The sequence below is a fragment of the Musca autumnalis genome, unplaced genomic scaffold (genome assembly GCF_047663935.1).
Source record: "Musca autumnalis isolate F117 unplaced genomic scaffold, ASM4766393v1 scaffold_4, whole genome shotgun sequence".
Taxonomy (NCBI): Eukaryota; Metazoa; Arthropoda; class Insecta; order Diptera; family Muscidae; genus Musca; species Musca autumnalis.
This window is the reverse complement of record NW_027411977.1, coordinates 133254363-133276236: the sequence shown is the minus strand read 5'-3', so window position 1 is coordinate 133276236 and position 21874 is coordinate 133254363. Positions and strand designations below refer to the sequence as shown.

Genomic DNA, 21874 nt, shown 5'->3' with positions numbered 1-21874 from the left:
TTTTCCACCGTTTAAAATGTTGACGTTGCCTGGGTTGGTCGATATTCACCTTCAGCGTATATTGACCCGTAGATTTTTCGAACAATTCTTCTTTCAAACACACGAAGCACTGTCTTTTCTGCTTGCGCAAGTAACCAGTCTTCGGAAATATACATTAGTACCGACAGGATCTGTATTTTTACAGTGTTTTATTTAATTTAAAATGTTTTTTTTGTTTGACGTGATATGGCATTGTTGGTAAACTGTTTACTTAGGTCAAAGTAGCATCTGTTATTTCGCTTACCATAGGCTTTTGTCGTGCGCACAATATCCCTGACACTATCTTATAAGTAGACAGCGGAATTTTATACAACCCCTATTTTTGGTCCGATTCATGTCAAATTTTGGTACTAGGCATATTTTTGGCTTCCGATTAAGTTGCAATAGAAACATATGACATATGCAAAATGCATAAATTTTTGCATATGCAAAATTTATGAATTTTACATCCACAAATATTTCAATAAAAAGTAGAAAAATGTTTGTATGTACAATTTTTCTGTTTAAAATTATTTTCAGACAAGTCAATAAAATAGAGAAATGTATAACCACAGCCTCAACCCTCAAAATACCGAAAATCGGGAGGTATCGTTCTATGGGGGCTATTTAAAGGCCTGAACCTAAACCGACAAATTTTAGGTGGAAAGTTGCTTACCACCAAGGAAGACTTAATACCAAATTTCAGCCATTTTGGCGGGATATTGAGGCCACAACCTTCAAAATACCGGAAATCGGGAGGTACCGTACTATGGGGGCTATATGTGGACGTGGAAAAAATTCAGGTGGAAAGTTTTGTACTCCCAAGGAATACTTAATACCAAATTTCAGCCATTAAAGAGGGTTATAGAGGCCACAACCTTCAAAATACCAGAAATCCGTAGGTACCGTTCTATGGAGGCTTCCGAGAAATTTCAGGTGGAAAGTTGTACACACAGCGAAGACTAAATACCAAAATTCAACAATTTCGGTGCGATATTGAAGCTACAACTTTCAAAAAACCGAAAATCGGGAGGTACCGTTATATGGGGGCTATATGAAGACCCATGCGTTCAAATTTCAGGTGAAAAGTTTTATACTCCTAACGAAAACTTTATACAAAATGTCAGCCATTTAAGTGTTATGTTGATGTTACAACCTTCAAAATATCGGAAATCGGGAGGACCGTTCTATGGGGGCTATATGAAGACGTGGACCCATGCGGACAAATTTCAGGTGTAAAGTTTCATACCATTAACGAAGACTTAATACCAAATTTCAGCCATTTCGGTGGGATTTTTAGACCACAAATCCTTGTATATATTTTTGCATATGCTCATTTTATGCAAATATGTAGAAATATGTCAAAATATGCACGATATGCAAAATATGCAATATGCAAAATATGTCAGCGTGTCGCATCCGGTTTAAAAAAAAATCGGCTGGTAAGCCATGGGCTTCTGCGGTTTATTGCTGTTTTTACCTAATCTTGGCCGGGAGGTACACATTCAATAACATCTTCTGGAATTGAATCTGCGGTATCTTCGTCGTCTTCTTTAGTATTGGATAGCAACAGTTTGGAAAAAGGCTCTTTCCATATCTTAAGCGCACTATCTCTATCAGTTACCAAATTAAAGGAGGATATGCATGTACCAAAGCCATCATTTTTCATCATAATTCATCATAATTCTAGCTCCTTTCGCTTTTCCTTTTTTACATAAAAGACGCTTCTCTTCTCTCCTTTTCTCCCGACAGCTCTCTCATGCCATACGCGTTGCTACTGACTATAGATTATCCCCAAATGCCGCATTCTTCTCGTCGGTAGAGGTACGGCACTCCTGGTTATACCATGGGTTCCGTGGTGGCTATTTGACAAATGCATGGGCGCAAATAAAACTGTTGTTGAAGAATTTCCGAATTTTAACAAGACTTTCATCCACAGGGGTAAAACTGGAGACTATATTTTTTAATCCCCGAATAACTACCGTGTACAACAGCCCCACGGCCTCCTCCATGCTTCATCGGTATGATGAAAATTGTGATTCCAAGGTTAAGATAGACAGAAGCAAGAACGGGAGGACACACATATCCAGATACAAACACTACGTCGAGACATTCATTAAGGTATACATAAAGGCGGATCTACGACCAATATTTGTGTGTTTCAAACGCCTTGAGTCAAAACCGACCTATATTTTGCAAAATCTTCCAAAGGCATTGACTTGGGATTGCCATCTTCCAGTATTTATTATGGATATTTAACTTTCTAACCTGGGTTTTGATTCCATTAGCTACTTGCTGAGAAGTCGCACAAATGGAATTTTGGATATTTATACCCTGAAAATTTATAGTGGTGTTACATACTTCACCAATTTTATGACTAAAAAAATCAAACATCACACCCTACTTATTATATTTTGTAAACATAATATTCATTGTAAAAATCATGTTCCTAATTTTTAATTCTTCTTATACTTTAATCCAGTAGTTTGTACATATTATGTGGACGATAACTTCAATAAAAATCATTGATAATTATTTTCTATTCAAATTACTACACCAACTACTTGAGTAACATAAAAATTGGAAATGTATTATTTTCCTACATAATTATGTATGTATCTTATAGCTGTTAATTAAGCTAATTATATAAAGCTGGTTTACGCTCTATAAAATTCCAATGAAGAGCTGAAGTCTGTATTGGTGCAGTTCTTAACACATTTACACTGATTACAATTGCTTACAAATATAACCTTTATTTTACAAAACGGATTGAATAAATGAGGCTGGGGGTGGGGTGGTAAGAAATTAATACCTAACTGCAGATAAACGAAGGTGTTTAACTACTTATGAGACCTATGAAAGCCCAGGTGTTTATCCTTTAGCACAATACTTGAGCTAAGCATCCATAATGTAAATCCTTATTCTTCTTCACATACAAACAAAATAACGTAAATGCTTATTAACTGGTACAATTAACCTGCTCACCAAAATGGGCAAGAAGAAGGAGGGCGGAATCATTGATTAGAGTAAACACTTGACTAATTGGAAAAATACCAGAGGCTGTTGTTGTTGCTACTTGAATAAGTTGCGAAGTAAAATTTCTTCACAAGTTTTGCAGACTAAAAGCCAACGGCAGCACAACTGTGGGTCCTGTGGTTTTCTAACCACATTTATCCACAGCCTTAACCATAACTGACGCCAATAATGTTACCACTTATTCAAACTAATTCATTAACTTGTATTATGTTTACACTCTATAGGGGCGCGCACGCACATAAACAGACTGTGTAAATATAACCGTAACCATTTAGACATACAAATGTATAATACATACATATGTAGTTATTTACATTGGTACATTGTATATATTTATATTTATTTACTTTCACATAGTTCATACATTGGGATTACTTAGTTGTGTATAAAAATACATGTCGGTTGAAAATACATCCTTAATTTCAGTACATTTATTAAAGAACTTAATTTAATGAAAATAAATCTAATGAAAGAGAAGTGAAAGAAAAATATGTACAATTAACAGTGGATAAATAAGTTATCGGATAATTTGTCAACAGTATACATATTTTACAAAACAAAAACAAAATGTATGAAAATTCAATATGAAGCACAAAAATTATAACTAGACATCGGATTTTTGCATGTTTTTTATTTCTCATCCGATTGGACTCAAATTTTGGATCTAGGCGTTTTAAGGGTCAATTTTTCAATATTTGGGGTCATATCAAAAACATGCAAAAAATATGCAAAAAATATGCAAAATATATGCAAAAAATATGCAAAAAATATGCCAAAAAATATGCAAAATATGCAAAAAATATGCAAAATATGCAAAAAATATGCAAAATATGCAAAAAATATGCAAAATATGCAAAAAATATGCAAAATATGCAAAAAATATGCAGAATATGCAAAAAATATGCAAAATATGCAAACAGTTTTTGGCCGAAAATCGTCATAAAAGTCGTAAAATTGTCAATTAAAGATGGAAAAACCATCAAAAAATACATAACAGTGCTCTAAACTAAGACTGTTGACCGTATAGCATCGTTTTTTCAGCAGATTATTATGTTATTGAGACCATTTACCACAGTGTGGTGTAGGGTATAAAAATATGGTATTGTAATACAATTTTTTTATTATTAAACTATGCAAAAATATAAAATTTGATAGAATATCAAACGCTCTATGTAAAATTCAATACTTTCTTTGTAATAATTTGTAGCGTTGGGCTGGTTATTGTTCAAAGGGAACAAATCGATGTCGGATTTTTTAAGGCGGCAACCGCATAAAGTTTTTAGTTGGGTCAGATTTTAAGACTGTCAAAGTCTGAGCACAATTGGAATATGTTAACATGTGCCACTGGGGCCCTGACGTTATGAAAATCTCGATTTTTTTGGCTATTTAGCGATTTCGGCGACCCATTTCTCTGGAATGGTTAAAGCTTTTTGTCCATATTAAGCATTAAATTAAAGGCCAGTCTGTTCTTAACTTTTCTTGCTGAACAACAAACTACGTAAGTATTACAGAATTCGAGATAATAAAGCCAGTGTCCCAAAAAACGTGACTAGGTACGCCTTTGTGCGAAAATGGAGACTATTAAAAAACATTTTCTTCATTTTTATCAATTTTTGGAATGAAAACAAATGTCTTTGACATTTTGTTCTAAATTAAATTTATTCGAGAGTCAGACATCATGTGGTTTTGGAGCTATCTGGGTACAGCTGACTACTTGAAGAACGCTCTGCTATGTAGTGCGCAACTTTTAAGTTGTTTACCATACTTAGCGTCTCCTGGAAATGCGGTGTTGATGTTTAATCTCTTGAACAACAAGAATTATGCCAGATCTTTTTCTAGGATTTTCGGCAGTTGCTCTTTTGGAAGTTTGGATCGAATATTTCTGAAGAAATTTTAATCTTTGCTTTGTTAAGATTTTTGTTGCCTTTTGGCTCTTTACGGTGTTTTGCGCCGTTGGATCAAACAATGCCAAGCCAACAAGTTCAGGACTAAGATCCACAGGTGATTTATTATTTTGTTATTTCCTTTTTCTGATACTTGTTTTCAATAGATTTTCAATGAGGTCTAACTCTTGTTTTTATGCTAAACGTATCGTAGAATCTGAAGAACCATCTGTCGCGAAAACAATCAAGCGTGGCTTCAAGAAAATCGTAACTATGCAATTGTCATTGGTGCTGGACCCCTGTAAGGTGTATAGGAACGTTACTAGTATCATTATAGCTACAATAGAAGCTATCGGAGATTATCCCTACTAATATATAAGCTCTCTAGAAGCTTTATCCGTGAACAGCGGAGAATAAACCGTGAAAAATAAACGCAACAGCTTCAAGGAACGAGGCTATTTGTGTGCACTGGCATGGAAAACTATTACCAGATATTCTCAAAACAGAGAAGAAAAAACGGGTTGCTGTTCTGGTATCACAACTCCTATGCGTTCCTGAAACTGACAGTAGCTCATGGGAGAAACAAGAACTAGCAGTGTACAAATGCCTAGAAAAATGGGGTCCACGAGCTCGAGCAGATATTAGAGAGCTTCTGTACCACCGTACAAACTTGTTAGAAAATTGTTGAGAGGGATTTTTGACTGCAAGTTTGGAAGCACATCCGGGCATCAATCAAACATATTCAAGCGATTTCTATAAGAATAGTCTGCGATTGACAAATCCAAGTTCGAAGTAGTCGAGAGTGTTTTAAAACTACTGCCCAGCCCACTTCCCAAGAACAAGAGGCCGTAGAAGCACCTTGCGTTTAAATCGTTCGAGACTGGACGCCCCCAGAATGTTTTTTCTATTTTATTTATTTATTTGGTATCCCACACGACAACAACTGAGTGTTATAAGTGAGAGTTTGGGTTATTGATTTTACAAAACGTATAATGAACAAGATAATAGGATATATTGGGTAAACATTTTCATTAGGTTAAAAAGAAATAGAGACAATAGATTGAGTTTAATACAAAAAATAGTGAAAACAATATTCAGAAATATTTTTAGGTCCAAAACAAGACCTAAACCGCATTGGAGATTTACTTAATACGAAAGGCATTCACAAACAAATATCAGATAAAGGAAATAGCAAAATGATAAATCATATGTGGTACCTTAGTCCTGAACTTATTGGTCTGGCATTGTTTGATCTGATAGTGCAAAACATCGTAAAGATCCAAAAGACGACAAAAATCTTAACAAAGCAAAGATAGACATTTCTCCAGAAATAATCGATCCAAACTTACAAAAATCAACTGCCGAAATTCCTAGAAAAAGGTTTTACAGGCATAATTACAAGTGAGACTTAATTGTTGTTCAAGAGATTAAATTTTAACTCCGAATTTCTTGAAAAAGATTCTGCAACTTGACCACAGAACATCAATTACCAGGAGGGGTAAAGGATGGTAAATAACTTGAAAATTGTGAGCGACATAGCAAGGAGTCGAGTTCATCACCAAGTTGTCATCTGTACCCAGATGGCTCCAAAACCACATTATGTCAGTCCCTTAATGCCCGTAATTTCAACGCGTAGTTATCTATGAGTTCACAGATATAACACAAAATTGCATTTGAAAAAGGAAATGTTTGATGGATAGCGATGCCATTCCACGGCCGATATGTCTGATGAGTCTCTACAAAAGGCGAACCATGTCACATAATGGTGGTTGTGAGGGTTCGAATCTTCGGCTTTCCTTTTTCACTTGCAAACATCATCGGTCATTAAGATTGAATCCAACGAGAAATGAATTAAAATTAATATTAAAATAGATCTTCGCCCTAATAAGCAACATTTTCAAATAAAGTAAAATATATTCGTTTTCATTCGCTAAAATTTGATAATATAGGAAGAAAAAAGTTGTTTTTTTTTTAAATGTTATTTAAATTATTGCCCTAAGTCCTTTTTCGGGACATTGGGTTTATTAATTCGAATTCAGTAACACTTATGTACATTGTTGTTCAGCAAGAAATGTTAAGAACAGAATAGCTTTTAATTGCGTAATACGGGCAAGTAGCTTTAACCGTTCCAAATATATAGGCCGTCGAAATCGCCAAATAGGAAAAGAAATAGATTTTCATAACTTCGAGACCCCAGTACCACGTGTTAACATATTGTGCTCAAACTTTGGCAATCTTAAAATCTAATAATACTGAAAGGTTTAGGCGGCTCCCCGGCTAAAAAATCCGAGATCGATTTGGTCCATTGAGTTAAAACCAGCCCAATGCTACAAATTAAATTAAGATGCTACAAAAAAGAAAATATTGAATTTTACATAACACGTTTGATATTTTATCAAATTTTATATTTTTACATAGTTTTATAATAAAAAAATGGTATTACGATACCATATTTTTATACCCTATACCACACTGTCGTAAATGGTCTCAATAACATAATAATCTGCTGAAAAAAAGCGATGTTATACTGTCAACAGTCTAAGTTTAGAACACTGTTATGTATTTTTTGATGGTTTTTCCAACTTTAAATGACAATTTTACGACTTTTATGACAATTTTCGCCCAAAATCTGTTTGCATATTTTGCATATTTTTTGCATATTCTGCATATTTTTTGCATATTTTGCATATTTTTTGCATATTTTGCATATTTTTTGCATATTTTGCATATATTTTGCATATTTTGCATATTTTTTGCATATTTTGTGCATATGCAAAATATGCAAATATGCAAAATAAATACGAGATATGACCCTGCCATTGAATTTAGTTTTCTTTGAAACGAATTTTGGTCCAATCAGAATCTTCGTATCTTTAATATTAAAAAATATGCAAATATGCAAAATCCGATGTCTAATTATAACAAATGCTTTAGTATCAGAAATTTTAGTTCAAATATTGCGGTCTTAGATTTTATAATAGTGCATTTAAAGTATAAATAATAAAATATTCGTACGTTCTTTAAGTATTTATCTAGTAGATTTTTTTATTGTTAAATGAAAATATTTTTACTCCATAAAATGTTGATGATAATTACCACCGAGGACGTCTTTGTAAAACTCCCTTAATATATTACCTGAAATGAGAAGAACATTTGAAATTATTATTAGTTTATTGTATACCATTTATACTCGTATATATGTACATATTGCATAACAAACATATTTACATGTGTATGTAAATATTGATAGTAGAGATGTACTGAAACCGGTTTAAAGCTAATTTAAAACTAGCTAGTTTATAAACACAACTGAATTTTTATCGCCTATTTTCCCTTCTGCCAACTCACTATTTTTACAAGGCTAAGAGCGCTTATATTATTATTATTGTCCATCGCTGGATTACTTTCCAACTGATTATAAACTAACTTTTGTAAGTCTATTTATAGTCAGTTTAAAAGATAATGTGAAAAAAGAACACTTTTTGTTTGTTTTTATGTCTTTGACTTTTCATATTGATTATCTATGTATTTTTTGTTAAAGGAGAGAGGGTTAATTTGTAAATTTGCTTCGTGTTCCTTTACCAGAACAATGTAAATAATGTGTACCTATATGTTCAGTCCATCAACACTAGCTTTCATTATTGGATGTAGCATTTATTCGAAAGTAATTTAGAAAATGCAAATGTGAATTATTTATACATTGTTGCTTTATTTTTTCGACAAGCACAAACCAATTTAAAGTTAGTTTAACAAGTAAGAAAGTATCAGTCAGCTGTGTTGACGGAAATATACCCTGAAGTTGGTTCCAATAATTTTGAGGTAGTAAAAAACTTCGACTAACTCGACACCGCCATAAACACAACAAACAACATCAGTTGTGAAATAAGAAGAAGAATTGTTTTGGTCAACAGATGCTACTTTGGCTTATTTATGTAATCAGTTTAAAAACAAAAACACATCTCGGCAAACAAAAACAGCTCTTTGCAAACAACTGATACTACCCGCGCTAATGTATGGATCCCAGGCTTCGAAACCATACATTAGCAATTAGACAAGGCAGTGCTTGGTGTGTTTGAGAGAAAAATTATCTTCCAAACTGAGTTGACGGTGAATATCGACGTCGTATGAACCACGAGCTATGTCTGCTATACAACGACACCACTATAGATAAACGTATCGAGATGAAAAGATTGCGTTTTCTAGGCCATATCATAAGAATGAGCCATACGGAACCCGCTAAAAAGGCGTATTAATACTAAGCACAAGGCAGTGCACGCAGAACTGGCAGGCCAAGTCTTCGACAGAACCAACAAGAGGAAACGGAGATCGAAAAAGGCGTTATTCCAAAAAGCGAAGCAACGAACGGAGAGAAATGGAGATCTTTTCTTAGTTCGGCTTATGTTCTGTAATGGGCCAGCTAAGTAAGTCGCCTGAGACTTTTATATGTAAGATTTTGTCTAATCTTATATACATACACATACAAAGATAAAAGCCTTTTTAGATTAGCACATTATATGATTTCGTTTTTTTTATTTCGTAAGTAGTCATGTAACAGGTTGGAATATGGACTATATCGGTCCCGTCTTTCCTCTCACACAAAGTTTGGAAAGAGTGCAGTTTAAGGACTCGTCTGGGATCGTTTTTAAACTTTCGCCAAAATATTTTGTATGCGGGCTAGTCCATACTTCATTTGAAACTCAAAAAACACATATAGACGCCAGAAGAGATAAACACGCTACCCGAGGCTTAGGATATATCTACGTCAGCACAGCTGACTGATAATTTCTTACTTGTTTCTCCATATGAAAACTACATATGGCTCATTTACTCAAAGAGGGGCATAACTCACAGAAATGTAGTACTGATATCTAGCTATCTGTTTGCAAAATGTGGTCCAAGTACATTTTTTGTGTAATAAACTTTTTAAGTTGGGAAGTCACATTTCAATCGCCAACTTAAAACGCATTTTCTTGCAACTGGATTTTTTGAGAGGTGTTACTCTTTGAGTAAATGAGCGATATGATTCTTGGTACAGACGGTTTCGTGTTTTGGTATTGCAGGTATATTTTGTTTAATTATAATAATTTGTCTGAAAAAAAAAATAATTAAAAAAGCCGAAATTATTTACATTATGAAATAGGTTAAAGATTTTGACACTCTTATATCAAGTTCGAAGATGGGTCATATCGGTCCACCCATTCCGGTATATCCCCAACATAACTTTAGTATTTTTCCTAAAATGGTGCTCTCGATAAGACTCAAACGGATATCTCTGGTAGACTTAGAGTTCAAACTTCAAGTTCTAAGAAAGGCTGTTAGTGGATCTAGACATAATAGTCCAAAAGCTCTAAAAATCCTACGGCGAACAACTGAAATAACGTTACCGCCCGACTTCAAATATTTGGGCGTTTGTACCTAAATTTTCTGACCGTGTTCTACCAAAAATTTTGGTCCAAGTTTCGGTATAGCTTTCATATATTTTGACGTTTTCAGACCGAATTAGCTATAATTTGACATCGAAGGTTCGAATCGGTCAAAAAATTTATGTATATTCTAAAAATTGGGATAGCCCCCATATAACGGTACTGTCTGATTTTCGGTATTTTGACGTTTACAGCTACACTTGCAGATCGAATTAGCTATATTTTGGCATCAATGCACAGTGGATCCACTTTTATGGAGAAAGTGGCCAAAACTATTACCAGTGTAAATATAAAACTATTACGCTGGTTACAGGTTTGTGCTGAGGCGAGGATTGTTTTGATAAACCATGAGCGTAAGATTCTCCCGTCTTTCCCTCTGGAGGGGTATACGGTATGAATTGCTTCATGCTGTTAATACTGAATAGTTTTAAACACATTGGAAAATTATTCCGGAGATGGGCACTCTTAGGCATCATGACTAAAACTTTAGGTAAAATGTAAGTATATGATCGAATTGGAATTCCTAAACAGGTTAAAACACTATTAAAAAAATAAGCTATTACCTTCTCCTAGTTTCGTGAGATTTTCAATATATTTACTTGCACGTAAATTGCACATTGTACTCACTACAAAAAATATTAGACATTAATTTTTTTGGCCTATGGCTGGAACCAATGGTTCGATTTGGTCAAAACCCGTCTACACAAAGTTGTGGACATAACGGTGCCAGGTATTTTGACGCTGTATTTTCAAACCGAACTCGCTAGCATTTGGGCTCCTAGTGGTCAAAAAAACGTATAAAGCAAAAATAGGTACTTAGCAGTTTAGAATTCGTTTTCGGCGCGAGAATTTTTTTTTTTTACGAATCGACCTCAAAATTTTTTTTTATTTTGTATCAAGACAATATTTAGTACGAGGTATTGATGTGGTATTATTTTGTTTATATCTACAATAAACATTGTATACATTGTTAATATAATATATACATACATTTATTCCATTAACTCATATAAAGTGCATAATTGTTAATTGTGTCTAATTTTAGTTAAATTTAAAATTTCTTAATTAAATTGTTTCTCCAAATTTCTATAATTAATTTAACCAATTTCAGCAATTAGATTTGAGTATTATTAGCTTTCGTGGGTATTAAATTAAATAGCTGTGTGGCAAATTGTACATTCACACATATGCTTTTACATATATGTATATGTTTATATACAAAACATTGTATTTTATTTATATAATGAATTGTCACCTAAACGATTTACTGTTCTGTGGTCATTTATTTGGAAATATAGAAGTTATTGCTAAACCTTCATACATACACATACTTACTTACTTACTTAGCTGGCCTTTTACAGAACATTTGTTCCATAAGCCGAACTAAGAAAAAATCTCCAATCCTCTCTGTTTGCTGCTGTATTTTCCCAATCTGGGATATGTAGCTTTGTGATATCTCGTTTCACTTGTTCGCTCCAACGAAGCTTTGGCCTTCCAGATCTGCGAGAACCTCCATGCGGCCCGTATTTATACGCCTTTTTAGCGGGTTCATCATCACTCATTCTTATAAAATGGCCTAGCCATCGCAATCGTTGTATCTCGATTCGTTCAACTATATTGATGTCATTGTATAGTTGATACAGTTCGATGTTCATACGACGCCGATATTCGCCGTCAACACAGATTGGCCCGTAGATCTTTCGAAGAATTTTTCTCTCAAACACACAAAGCACTGCCTTATCTGCTTGAGCAAGTACCCATGCTTCGGAACCATACATTAGCACGGGTAGTATCAGTGTTTTGTACAGTGTTATTTTTGTTTGACGAGAGGTGGCTTTATTCCTAAACTGCTTACTCAGCCCAAAGTAGCATCTGTTAGCCAACACTATTTTTCTTCGTATTTCACAACTGATGTTATTTGTTGTGTTTATGGCGGTGCCGAGGTAGACGAAGTCCTTTACTACCTCAAAATTATAGGTACCAACATTCACAGATGGTGCGGTGTTTATGGACATATTACGCGTCGATACCATCAACTTGGTTTTTACGCCGTTTACTGCCAGACCAACTTTAGCAGATTCTCTTTCGACTTTTGCAAAGGTGTCAGTTACTTCCTTTACCGATCGACCCATGATGTCAATGTCGTCGGCATAAGCCAGTAACATATGGCTGTTCGTGTATATCGTTCCATTTCTTTTGACCTTCGCGTCTCGTATGACCTTTTCCAGCAGGATGTTGAATAGATCACACGACAGGCCGTCTCCTTGTCTGAAACCTCTTTTGGTAGTAAACTCTTCGGAGAGGTTCTTTCCAATTTTAACTGAGGATCTCGTCTCAGTTAATGTCATTCTACAAAGTCGAATGAGCTTTGCAGGAATATCAAAATCGGACATGGCTTGGAACACCTTTGAACGTATAGGGCTGTCGAATGCTGCTTTATAATCGACGAAAAGATGGAAGGTGTCGATCTGCATTTCTTGGGTCTTTTCCAGGATTTGTCTCAAGGTAAATATCTGGTCAATGGTGGATTTGCCAGGTCTAAAGCCGCACTGATAGGGTCCAATAATTTCATTGACCATAGGCTTTAGTCTCTCACACAATATGCCAGATACTATCTTATATGCAATAGGGAGCAGACTTATGCCCCTATAATTGGAGCACACAGTCTTATCACCCTTCTTGTGGACTGGACATAGGATGCTCACGTTCCAATCGTCGGGTACGCGTTCTTCCTGCCAGATGGTGCTAACTAGCTGATGCATACACCTTATCAGCGTGTCGCCTCCGGTTTTGAACAGCTCGGCTGATAGGCCATCTGCTCCTGCCGCCTTATTATTCTTCAGCCGGTTTATTGCTGTCCTTACCTCATCTTGGCTGGGCGGTATACATTCAATACCATCATCTGGGATTGGATCTGTGGTATCTTCGCCGTCTTCACTGCTATCGGATACCAACAGTTTGGAAAAATGTTCTTTCCATATCCTGAGCACACTATCTGTATCAGTTACCAAATTACCTTGTTGATCTCTACAGGAGGATATTCCTGTACCAAAGCCATCAGTTTGATGCTTCACTCTTTGGTAGAATTTTCGGACTTCGTACTGTCTCCTGTACATCTCCATTTGTTCACACTCCCTCTTTTCCATTTCTCTCTTTTTCCTGCGGAAAAGACGTTTCTCCTCTCTCCTTTTCTCCCGATACCTCTCTCGTGCGCTACGCGTTGCTACTGATTGTAGAGTAGCCCTATATGCCGCATTTTTTTCTTCGGTAGCAGCACGGCACTCCTGGTCATACCACGGATTCTTTGGTGGAGGTCTCTGGTATCCAAGTACTGATTTTGCGGCTGTTTGCATGGAGTGGGCAATATTTTGCCATTGTGCTGATATGTTATCGGGCGAGAAGTGCTATTATTAAGCAATTGGGTGAGTTGAGTGGAATATGCTGTGGCTATCTGTTGTGTTTGCAGCTTGGCGATGTCCAACTTTCGTGTTGTGTCTGTCCGTGCTTTATTTGCAACGTTTAGACGGGTACGTACCTTTGCTGCAACGAGGTAATGGTCCGAATCCATGTTTGCTCCTCGGAACGATCGTACATCCAACACGCTCGATGAATGTCTTCCATCTATCACAACGTGATCAATTTGATTTATTGTTCTTTGGTCTGGTGACAGCCAAGTGCCCTTTAAATATCGAGATGCTTAAATCTGGTACTGCTAACTACCATGTTTTTTGCCGCTGCGAAGTCTATCAGCCTCATTCTAGAGCTGGCAAACCATCGATGGAAATATCGATATTATCGATACTTAATTTTTTACGCCAATATCGACGAATAGTTTTTTATATCGATACTATCGGCCATTTTGACATCACTAAAGAAAAGCCATAGAAGCAACAGCCAGAAGTTTTTACACCCTCAGCCTTTAGGCTGACGAGGCGACGTCCGTCCGTCTGTCTGTCAGACTGTCTGGTGATCACGATAACTCTCGAATGGATCGAGCGATTCGAACCAAATTTTGCATTTCGTAATATTTTGCCCAAACTTAGTTTAAGTTCGAATATGAGCCACGACCTGTCCAATTCTTCGAGTAAAATGGTGTGAACGGTAACTATCGAAGAGATCAATCGATTTGTTTCAAACTTTGCACATCGTATTATTCCTTCCAGATATACATCAACTTCGAATATGGAGTATCACGGCTTACTCCTTCGGGTAGCTCCCACAGAAAGTTCGGAACATGTGAAGTTTAAGAGCTCCTCTCGGATCGTGTCGAAATTATATTCTGCATTTTCTTATAAACGTCCGCGATCGTAGTTTTTCGAAATTTCTTGCACCGATCAACGCGGGATCCGCGTCTAAAGTTGTGAAAAATTATCGGACGAAAATGTTCACAAGTAAATTTCATTTCTTTGCAAAGTGAGTTTTTCAATTCACTGTAAACAACACAACACATGGTCGTATGTCAAACTGTCCTGTAGTGGGATTCTGTGACTCATTTTTGCTGTTACCGACAAAAATCGGTAAATTTTAATCGCAAAATATTGACCAAAAACATAAAGAAAAGTTTGGTTCACTGTTTGTGTTGGTAGAGGCTAGCGACTACTTTTTATTCATCTGTAACTTACCGAAAAAATTCGTTAATTATCAAAATTATAAGCATTTTAATTTTACCGACAATTATCGATAACAACAAAACTGTGTTACAGAATCCCACTACTGAGTACGCTCATACCATGGTACAATTAGAAAGGTAGATACCTCAGCCCAGCTGATCGAATCTAAAACGTCAAAAAATTATGAATTCGCCATGAGAAATCAAAACAAAAAACCATATGATTCGGTAAGTAAGAGATAGCATGTCTACACTTTATAGACAAACACAAGCGATAAAAAGAGACAACAAGAGACCATTTGGCAAAAATTTTGACAGTTTACATTACAAAAAAGTTGCTTTGTTGTAGCAATTCGCCGATGCATCTACCTTTCTTATTGTACGATGGCTCAGACTAAAAATTGTCAAACTTTCCAAAGAATTGTCAAATGACGACTGGCGACACTGCGTGTTGCTTAAGCCCTCGGCACATATGGTCCGTTTAGTGACACGTTGGGACACGCGTTGTCCCAAAAAAGTTAAATTATGTTTAACTTTAATGCGTCAGCCACATTGTTGTTTTTCAAAAAACTTGGCATCACTTACACTTTTTTCATGTGGTTGTTGTAACGCAACGCTCAACGCGCCGTATGTGCCGAACGCTTTAGGCCGCAAACTTTTCTAATTCGCCTCGTATTTCACTGACATGCGGAATGTAAACAAAACTCATTTGTCGGCAATTTTAGATTCTAAATAAATAGCAGTAGGAAATGTACGATAGTATCGATTTTATCGATGTTTTGAAACTGAAATATCGAAAAAATCGAATGGGGCCGATATCGATAGTTTGCCAGCTCTACCTCATTCCATTGTCTGATGTTTCACTATGTAGACTGAATTTCCCAACTGTTTGTCCAAAGATATTCTCCTTTCCAATTTTGGCATTAAAATCGCCTAGAATGATTTTAATGTCATGGGCAGGACAACGGTCATATGTTTCTTCTAAGCTCTCGTAGAGTATATCTTTGGTCTGTTCGTCCTTGTCTTCGGTTGGGGCATGAGCGCAGATAAAGCTGATGTTGAAGAATTTTGCTTTAAATCGAATTGTAGCAAGTCTTTCATTCACTGGGGTGAAGCTGGAGACCAGATGTTTTAACCTCCGACCAACTACAAAACCGCAACCAAACTCATGCTTTGTGTCATGGCAGCTATAATACAGTGCGTCACCTTTAGGTGTTGTTGTGACATCTTTCCCAGTCCATCGTATTTCCTGTATGGCAGTAATATCGGCTTTGTACTTTCCAAGTACAAAGCCGATATTCTATAAAGAGTGCGAACATTCCAGGTGCAGATTCGCAGATCATGGTCCTTAAAACGTTTGCGGTCAACTTTAGAGGGGTTTGTTTTTCTTTTCTTTCGTTTTTTCATAGCAGGCTGTTTTTTCTAGGGAGGGTTACTAACCCGACGCCCAAACCCAAGTTTTTAACGTTCTTATGGGTGAACGCGCGGCACATGTTAGCTCACTACCTTTAACGGGTGTTAAAGGCAGTTCCCCAGGTGACACCACGGGGAGGTCAGTGTCCACTTGAGATGAAAGAGGGACCAAGATAAATCCTGGGCTTTGCCATACATACACATATAAATTATAATTAAATCAAAATGAATTTCCTACGAACATACCAGAAAAGAGCGAGGAGATATCTTTCATTTCAAAGAGTGAATTAATCAGACAATATGAAAAAAACTTATTATTTTTACATAATTCAGCTTAACCCGTCTTGTCGTTTTATATTTTAAAATCACTCTAGCATCCAGACAAACTGAGGTAGCACCCAAAAATTTGCACAAATGCGTCCTTTATTTACAGTTCCTAGTGCCAAAACACTTCTATACCTAAAACTGTGGTTTTGGAATATCCCCCATACAATGGTATCGACCGATTTGAGGTATTTTAAAGATTTTCTCGACATTTTCGGTAATTATATAAATTAATTAAGCAGGACTACGGGATAAATTATAGCAACGAACGGTTCTAATTGACTTTAAAATGTCAAATCTCAAGGCTTATCTTGGTAACACGAAGAAAAGACCCAATAGAGGCAATTACCGTCTGGTGCTAGGGGATTTCAAAGCTGATCATGAGCTTTTGGCATTCCGTCCTAGGTAATGTCCAGAGGATCGAGCAAATCGATAGCTGCACGTTTTGCACGGTGAATGAAGACGCTCCTACGAAGATTTGAGGAAATTGCCACAGCTCGCCAGATCACCAGATCTGATAAATGACGTATCCTGGCCACCCGTCATTTCACTTGGCTCAGACCAGGAAGGTGGTCATCGTCTCCTTAAATATACCACTTGATTTCATGAACCATGGGAAAGTTGATTGGTAAGGGTTCAGAGTTTTCAGAGAGCTGTCCATTCCTTCAGATCCTCGGGTAGCTGAAAGAACTTTCCGTGACATCATAACAGCAGCAGCCGCCGCCACATACCTGCTGGTCGAATACCCGATATCAGACCAAATTTACCAGGAGACGGGGCGAGACTTGCAAATGAGCGTGATGAGCTTCATCGTAAAGGTGGAAAAATTGCTAGACCACCTAAAGCAATGCCACACTGGTAAATGATTAAATAAATTGTGGCAACGGTTAAATCACTTTCGAATACAGGAAAGAAGGATGATAGATCGACTGTTACTTTCAACGGCGTGACAGTAACTGCGCGTGTTATATAACCGGCAGTTTATATGCTACGCCGTATAAGAAGAGCCTTCCCAGCCGAGGAGGCACTATCACAATTTACGATGAGCGATGTTGCAGATGCCATCCGAAACGCGAAATCATTCAAAGCGTTGGGCCCACACGGAATATTAATGGTAATGCTTAAGCAACTGTATGAACCTAGTTGAATATATAACAAGTGTCTCCAAACTATCGTTAGCCACGCATACTGTACCAGAAGCCGGGAAAGTTGGCAGGGTGGTCCCGCTACTAAAACCTGGCAAGGATGTCAGCAGAGGTGAATTGTACATGGATTCCTGAAAATGCACAGTACTACAACAGCATAATGCGCCATAACCACACATATCAATAGAGGACTGAGCCAGAACAGACAGTGCGACCGAACGGTTATGGTGGTACTTGACCTATCGAAAGCCTTCGATACCGTCAACCATGTCAAACGGTTCAAGGACATAGAGATGACCATTCTCCAGCCGTGTTTAAAACTTTGGGTAATTAATAATATGTGCGGACGACAGTCGTTTGTGGAATTCAGAAACAAGAATTTCATACGGGCAAAATGTGCCTCATCGAAATAATGGTTTTAGACCCCAAGTATGTTTGGACGAAATGTGTTTCAGACAATTTGGAGTCGATTTAGCAATGCCCGTCCGTCCGTCTGCCTGTCTGGCTGGCTAGTGCGCACGATAACTCTCGAACGGATAAACCGGTTTAGTCCAAAATTTGGCTTTCGCAATATTTTGTCCAAACTTAGTTTAAGTTCGAAGATGGGTTATATCGGTCCACTCCTTCCGGTACCTCCCCCACAAAAGTTCGAAAATGTTCGGAAAATTTGTGCGCGCGTACTTTGCACATCGTGAAATTTCTACCAAACTTAGATGAGGTTCCAATATGGACTCAATCGGTCCACGCCTTCGCGTACCTCCCACACAAAATTTCGGAAAAGTTCAGTATAGGACCTGCTCTCTAATCGTTTTAATTTTTGTTGTAACAACTTGTATTCACGGCCGCCAGTACGGCGGTACAAGTTTCCTCAGGGGCAAAACCATACTTCCTGAGAATATAGCCTGAAAGGTTCAAAAAAACCCCTATGACACAGTGTGTAGTGGTTGGAGCGCAAGATAACTCTCGAACGGATCTGCCGATTCGATCCAAAATTTTGACTTCACATTATTTTGTTCAAACTTAGTTTATGTTCGAAGATAAGCCATATCGGTTCACTCCTTCAGGTACCTCCACTACAAAAGTTCAGAAATGTTCGGAAAAATTTTGCGCACGATAACTCTTGATGGGAAGGACTGATTTGGTCCATACTTTACGCATCCTTATGTATCTACCAGATATAGCTCAGATTTGAATATGGACTATATTTGCCCATTCCTTCGGGTACCTCCAACACAAAATTTCGGTTAAGTTCACTTTAAGACCTGCTCTTGACTAACTTTGATTTCTGTTGAAGCAACTTGCAATCGCTTTCTCAATTACAACGGTAAAAGTTTTTTCAGTGGTAGGTCCACACTTCTTCGGAAAACAGCCCGAAAGATGTAAAAAAAACCCTAAGGCACCATATGTAGTAGCTGGAGAGCACAATAACTCTTAAACTGATAAACCGACTCCACTGTCCGACTGTCCAAACTTAGTATAACTTCTAAAATGGCCCATATCGGTCCTCTCCTTTGGATACCTCCCCCACAAAAGTTCAACATTAGTGTCCAAGGGCAGTTTAGGGTCTGTTAGGGTCTGCTTTCTTGCATACTGGCCTAACAGGTGTGCGATAACCCACTGAAGACTGAGACTTTTTTATTTGTTTTTGAGATGACATGTCTGCAGTCAAATCGAATGAGGATTATTTTCGTAGAGCACTTCGACCTTCTAACTCGCTTATTTCAATATCCTTTTCGTCCTTTATTTTATGAGCCGCTATAAAACTACCACAAGATGACGTTTTTCAGGTTCGAAATGTTCTGCAAAAATGTCGCTCAGATAATATTAGGTAGTTTAATTCTAACCAACTTTAAAAAAGCTTCATTCCCGAATTGGCATATTTCCTAAAAATTGCTATAAAACCAAAAGTAGCAGGTAAAAATTTAAAAAAAAAATTAAAGCGAAACTCAACTAATTTCCATACTAAACCCCTATTTTAGTTGAGGAATTTGAAAAAATTGTGGGTTAAAATAAATTCTATAAATTTAACGTGCTTATCTTTGTAAATTCCAAGCTCAATTTCCCTTACACATTTGATTTTGCCCCCAGAAATCACAATACATATCTCCCTCCAGTCAAATACCGAAAAGAAGATACATACGAGAAATAACCTCAAATTTATGGAAATCCGTTTTTTCGCTTCTTCTACTTACTTCCTCTTCAAAAAGGACACCAATAATAATATTTACATACATTACAACAAAATCATTTGAAATCATAAGCATGTAACAATATTTTCAACTAAATCATTCATAATCCCTACGGAAATAAACTGTTTCCCAGGGCATTGCTTGAATGAATAACTTACTGGCTACATGGTTGGTTGGTTGGAAGGCAGAGCTGCCTGAGAAGGATATAAGTAGGATTCAAGCAAAATTGTACTTTTCTTCTTCTTATTCTAGTTGTTCTGGAGCAGTTCATGAAATTTCCAATGTACTGTCACATTGTAATGGGTTGTCACAGTGAATTGCTTCTGCAGATGTTTTTGGTAACGCATCCGTACGGATGTGTTATATTTTATGAAAGGCAACTTTATTTTCATTGTATAATTTTTCATAATTTAGAGAACGAACGAAACGTAGTTGTTCCATCGAAATGGCTTGCAGCATTGCGACATTTTGTGAGCAAGTACAGTGCCTGGCATAATTATTTTGATATGTTTAAAAAAATGGTGTGTTTGGTTTTTTACCGTATTATTCTTCTACAAAAATATGAAAAAATATTCTGGCTAATCTTATAATTAGTACTTATAATTAGTAATAAATGTTATCAATTCAAATATACGCTTGCACTTTTGTAATGGAAATAAAATTTCACTGCGTGGCAAAAGTATTTTGACAAAATTGATCTATTGATTTTTAGACCTCAACAATTAACAATGTCTAATTTTTTTTGATTATTATTAGTTACGGTAAAAATAATATATTTCACACACTCCTGTACCATTATGGACCAATTTACGGATCTATATTTCAAGGATATAGGGATATTCAACAGATTTATCATTAAACAACATTTTCGATGATTTCCTCCCATTATCTCGGACTATTTTGCGGATTTCGACTTTTTATGAGAGTAAGAACATTTTTTTCTTAAAAATGTGATATTTGAAGGAAATATCTTTAAGTTTGAACCCGAAATACGCTTCAAACGTGCTCCACAAAATCCTGCCTTACCATAGCAGCAGTGTTCTGCAAATTAATACATAACACTTCGATCAGTTTACTGCCATGTTGTTATAAAGGATCGTTCGAAGTGCAAGAATATTCATTATAGTCCACAGCATTAACGATATAAATTAAATATCGCAGTACTTTAAACGGTGGATCAAACTATTCTATTCAAACTGGCAGCATTTGGGCACGAAAATAGCATCACAAGGACATTTATTTCACAAAGATACCCAACTTTTTGGTGGTTTTTTGACTCAAAATTACCAAAAACTGTATTTTAAGATGAATTATGTTCAAATATATTTTTATCAGTCCACGATATGCTTCGCGGCAATGATTGTGGGGGGGGGGATGATTTTTGTTGAGATCTAATTGACAATTTTTGTAGGTATGCCTTATAAACCGACTAGAATAGCAAAATATGACTTAAAATTAATTTTTTTCTAATGTCTAGGGGTTCTAGGCTTAATAGAGAACTTGTTTTGACATCTAAATTGCTCAGAAGATGAGGATTTGTGTGCATAAATAAGATTAGATTTGTAATTCTGCTCTACTTAGCGGAGAGCAACGTCTGTAATATCAAATTTCTGCCTAGATCGTGCATATTTACAGAGTTTCCAGTATTTTGATATTTATTCGTTACAAAATAAATAGCAATATCTAATCATTAGCTGAACTTATCACCGAAATTGCAATTTTAAATTTCGTTACAACTTTTGACAACAACATTCCCTATTTTAATTTTAAATCTAGTACTGTCAAGTACATTTTTACTTAATAATTTAGCTTAAGCAATTAATTTTGGTACCAA

At 36.4% G+C, this 21874-nt stretch overlaps 1 protein-coding gene and 1 long non-coding RNA gene across 2 annotated transcripts in view; both read right to left on the bottom strand.

The window, feature by feature from the left end:
• The window catches only part of LOC141402516 (capon-like protein), a 562845-nt gene that overhangs the window by 293574 nt on the left and 247397 nt on the right, over positions 1-21874 (bottom strand).
• LOC141402521 (uncharacterized) overlaps positions 7909-21874 on the bottom strand; it is a 61973-nt gene continuing 48007 nt past the window's right edge. Inside the window, exon 3 of the long non-coding RNA XR_012412646.1 lies at positions 7909-8072. This is a non-coding gene — a long non-coding RNA (uncharacterized lncRNA). The remainder of the gene's footprint in view (positions 8073-21874) is intronic.